The following is a 4,808-nucleotide window of genomic DNA, read 5'->3' on the forward strand; positions in this document are numbered from 1 at the left end:
TTGTGAAACTGAGCACTTCTTACTCTGACTCCCTGCAGTTTGTGTACATTCAGCTTTTCACTTTCAAGTGCTTCCTTCACCAGTCTCTGCAAAGCCCCCTCCATCCCACCCCCAGCTTTCAAGCCCAGGGAACTGCTGTGGGAGGGAGAGAGCACGTTTCCCTTTGTTGTGGGTTTCTCCCTACAGGCTCATCCAGCTTAGCAGATGGTAGTACACCAGACCTTTTTCTTTTTTCTTTCTTTTTCCTTTTTTTTTTTTTTTTTTTTTGCCTCTGATGCTAAGCATGATTTACAGGCCTGAGTTATTATTTATCATTATTCATTTTCTGTCACCAGTGCATTGAAGGTTAATAGAAATGCCAGCATGCTCACTGATTTACTTAGTAAAATATTTGTTCCAAGGTTTAGGTCAGATGATTGGTGTCTGAGCGAGCTTCAGGTTTATGCATTATGAAAAGCAAGCTGACTTGACCTTGAGCCACTAGCACTAGCACTATATATTACTTTAGTGGAGTGACCTTCAGAGACCCAAGACACACTAGATGTATTCAACACATGTTTTCTTCTCCCATACTGCTGACATTGTATACATTCCAGCTGAACTTATGTAATGTAAGATGATACTCACTTTTCATCTAATGAATTTGAGTAGGATGACACGTTCAACTAAAACCCCCCACCTCAGAGGTAACAAACTACCTTTGAATCCCAGACGGACTGAGGCTCAGCAAGTACTTCAAGCTAATTGACACACTTTGTCACGCAGAGCATCCGGTTCACCAACCCACACAGCAGACAGAGGGCCTAATTCTGACGTTCACCTCCCTGGTACAAGTCAGGAGTAACTCCAACAACGTCCACTGAATTAAGAGAGAGAAATATAAAGCCCATGGGCGAGAATCCACAAACCAGCAGGATTTATGCCTGAATTATGATACTACTTAATACTTGAGTTAAAGTGGCATAATCCGGTACTGTATGCCTCCTCTTTCTTTCCTGACTAAATGGACTCTTAAGTGTGGTGTGGTGTTGCCAGACAAGAACACATACGCAAACAATGCTTACGGAAACTATTTTCTTACCCTTGATTTTCACATTGGCCCAGTCTTCTTTCTATTCTCACTTGTGCAGCAGTATATAAGTATCTTCAGATGATTTCTTTTTGTTCCATTTGTTCAAACAAACAATGGCCACTATAACCAAAATAAAAAATCTTAACAACGCTGAGATTTAACCATTATTTAATTTGAAAGGCTCTCAGTTTGCTGTCAGCTACACTGGGACAAAGCCAGACTAATTCCAGAGTCTTTAGTGGATCTACTCCAGATTTACATCAGCAAAAATAAGACCAGAATTTGGCATAATATATATATGTATTTTTTCCAGCTCCGCTTTAATTCTTCCCAGGTATCAACCAGAGAAATAGCATCCCTAAGAAGAATTAAAAGCAGAACCTTTTGGCTCTATACCCTATTAGGACAGAAACACCTTCTTAATTTTTCACTTCCCCCATATATGACATTTTGAGATAGCTGAGATTTATATAGGCAGATTTGGCAGCCTTTTCATATTTACTTACACTCAGAGATAAATCAAATCCAGGGCACTCTCTCCAAGAATAAGTTATTTGTTATCTGACTAAGTATGTGTTAGTGGATCAGACATAGGAAAGGTATTTCTATTATAACTGTGTTGTTTGGCTATGATTTACTGTGGTAGATGATATTATTTTTCATTCTTGATTATACAGTGTATTCTCTTATTGTCTTATGTAGTTCAACACAGTTAGTTACTGGGGAGGGCAAGGGGAGAGAGAGGTGGATTGGTGTTTGACACATTAACCAGAGGAAAGAAACTGAACCCCATCAGTGGGAGGAGAGAAAACTTAATCCTGCTAATGTTGAATCAGGAGCAATTAACCTCACCTGGAGTCTGCCAAGAAAAAAAAGGCACCTCAGGAGAAAACACGGGTGAAATTCAAATTTATTACTGGATATCTGCATTAATCCTGCAAAAGTCCCTGAAAGGAAAATGTTTAAATACTCTGGGTAGTAACTTAAGACCCTTCTACCCTCCACTCTGAAGAGGAACTGGATGAGATAACATCATTGTGTTCTCAAGGTGCCCTAATTCTTAGCGACTCTACTGTTCTGTTTAGAAGAACAGCATGCAAGCATCACATCTCCTGAGAGAAAGGTAGCTAGCACTATGTTATCAACAGATTCTACTTTTAATGAGAAAAGACAGTCTCAGCATCACTCTCTTGCACTTCTTTGTATACCTTTTGACTGTGCTAATTGTCTTTTTTTTTCAATTCTGGAAGGTATGAGCTCTCCGAGTCCCAGTCTAGCTTCACACTTGCCTCAGAGTAGCGGATTCCTCTCCCATAAGCAGACTTAAGATTTCCCTAAGACCGCATCTTTTTCATCTTTCCTCCAAGCTGACATTGCTTCTCATCCAGAGAAATGCAGGACTGCTGATTCCAAGAATTCAAGTTGTGGTGAGTTACTCCTCTTCAAAAATCAGAACGTTAAAAATTTATAACTCCTGTAGCAGCATTAGAAGGGATCTTGTGGAGGGGCACAGAAGTGGTTACTTTTAAAGCTTTTCTTCAACAACCAGGAAAGCCAACGCTATTACAAACCTAAAATGAACTCCAAGAGCAGAGTTTTGGTGAGGATGTGTAATCTCGTAATAAGACTAATTTAGATGTCCATCCTCTTAATATGAATCCTTCAGCTCTCCACGGAGCCTACACCATCAGCATCAACAGAAGTGCTAGCATCATCCCCCATGATTTAGCTGCTACAGTCTAGTACTTTGGTAGACAACAGTCCCTATATGCTGCAGTAGGCAGCACACTACACACCTGTCTCAATTTCCCTTTTCTTTTTCTTCAGCAAGATTTATTTTCCTCCTCTTTTTTGCCAAAGATAGGTTCATCAACCTGCTCACATTATGGTACGTACTAGGTTTTGCTATTATGGGTAACTAGCACGCTCTCCATTAACCTGTTCTCTGTTCCTTTTTTTCCTTAATCTGTTTCCTGTAATTTCAAGAACTGATCTAGAAAGATTCAGAAAAGTAAAGAAAATATATACCAAGAACCAAAACATTTTTAAGCACGCCTATCTTCCAAAGCCATAAAGTATGATAGGTGCTTTAAAACTAAATGTATGTTAGTCTGGCTGCTGGAGACACCGTAGAAGATAAAACACTCCTCTCAATAACAAAAGTGCTAGGGAGAAACTCATATCCTGTGCACGCATGCTGTATTATTTACTGTTTCTATTAAAATCATTCAGAAAAATCCCTTCAGAAACAGTGCTGTACGACCTCACGTGAAAAGTCACTGCCCTCCAAGCTCATGCTCCAAAGAGAACAATATTAGTTCCTCAGTTCCAACTTTAGTACCTAATGAAGGCCAGGTTTTCAAACCCCTAGAATCAACGTCTGTGATATGTACAACCAGATTTCAAAGATCTAGATATGCTGAACTAGTAAGACTTTTTTTCATCTATCCTCCCCCCGCCCCTTTTCCCTTCCATCCTCTGCCCACCATCAGCTTGGCTTCTTAATTAGCTGCATGATAGAGAACCGAGCTTCAGAAAAATTCTGTCATTGTTTGGACATGCTGGGCCCTTCTGACAAGCTAGATCTAAGAAATGCAAACAGTGATGCAGCAAAAGAGGGTCTGAGGTAAAAGGCAGAGGAAATCCAACTCTGATGTGAATGGCAGCTAATTAGACCTAAAGAGGAATATGTTTAAAAATTTACGTGATTATGTAAATTAGTCAGCCATTAAAAAAAAGTAGCTGAAAATCACATCAATTATATTGATGTCTGTGAGCCTCTTTCATCTACCTACTTAATCTGAATTCTTGCCCCTTCCCCACCTTCCTGTTTCTGTGTTGTGTTACTCCGCCAACACCGCTGCTGCTGCGTTTGTGTTTCAGACACAGGGCACTGTATTTTCGAATAGCCCAAGGTTAATCCAAAAGGATGCCTATGCTAGTTCATGATGAAATCCCGGTCGTTATTGTATTATCAGCCCAAATTCACTAAGATACAATGAGTCTGTATGATTTCAATAGTCTCAGTAGTAAATAGCCATAAGAGCTTGGAATTTTAGTGTGCAACTTCAAGCAACAGATAAAAACACATAACACCCTGACAAACACAGAATAAAACTAGATAATATCTCCCATCTTGAGCTAAACCAAGGTGCTAAAGTCATTGGATTCTGCACTTCACTTCTACAAAGAGCTATTTTCAGGCATTTAGAGGATAAAAGAGCAGCAATATCCAAGTAAGTAGTGCCATTAGTTTACCCTGTATATTTGCCTTTCAGGACTATGAAATATCTCATAGGATTTTCACTTCTTTCTTTAGGAATCATTAAAATATACCTAATAAAATTATTATTTAAAACTATTTAAGAATAAAATAAGAACTCCTTCTGTATTTTTGTTAGAAGTACAAGTGATGATACTAGAAGTCTTAGGTAATATTAATTGTTCTTTGACAACTCACCTTCCTGACAAACTGGAAATCTGTTACTTGTTTCAAGCATAGTTGTTGCTCACTTAGCCATAAGTTTTCTACAGTAGCGTCAATGATATTGGCAGTTAGAACAGAAAAGCTGAATTATCGGGGTAGCATCCCAGATGATGGTGGGTAAATTAAGCTCATTTAACTTGCCATTTCGTGCTAAATCACTTGGCTTGTTTATAAAGTCCACTTCACCATGGAACTGAATTTCCCCAGAATGGAGATCAATAGGAGTTCTGCAGAAAAAACAGCGATACT

The sequence above is a fragment of the Pygoscelis adeliae genome, unplaced genomic scaffold (genome assembly GCF_000699105.1).
Source record: "Pygoscelis adeliae isolate BGI_AS28 unplaced genomic scaffold, ASM69910v1 Scaffold16, whole genome shotgun sequence".
NCBI classification, from domain to species: Eukaryota; Metazoa; Chordata; class Aves; order Sphenisciformes; family Spheniscidae; genus Pygoscelis; species Pygoscelis adeliae.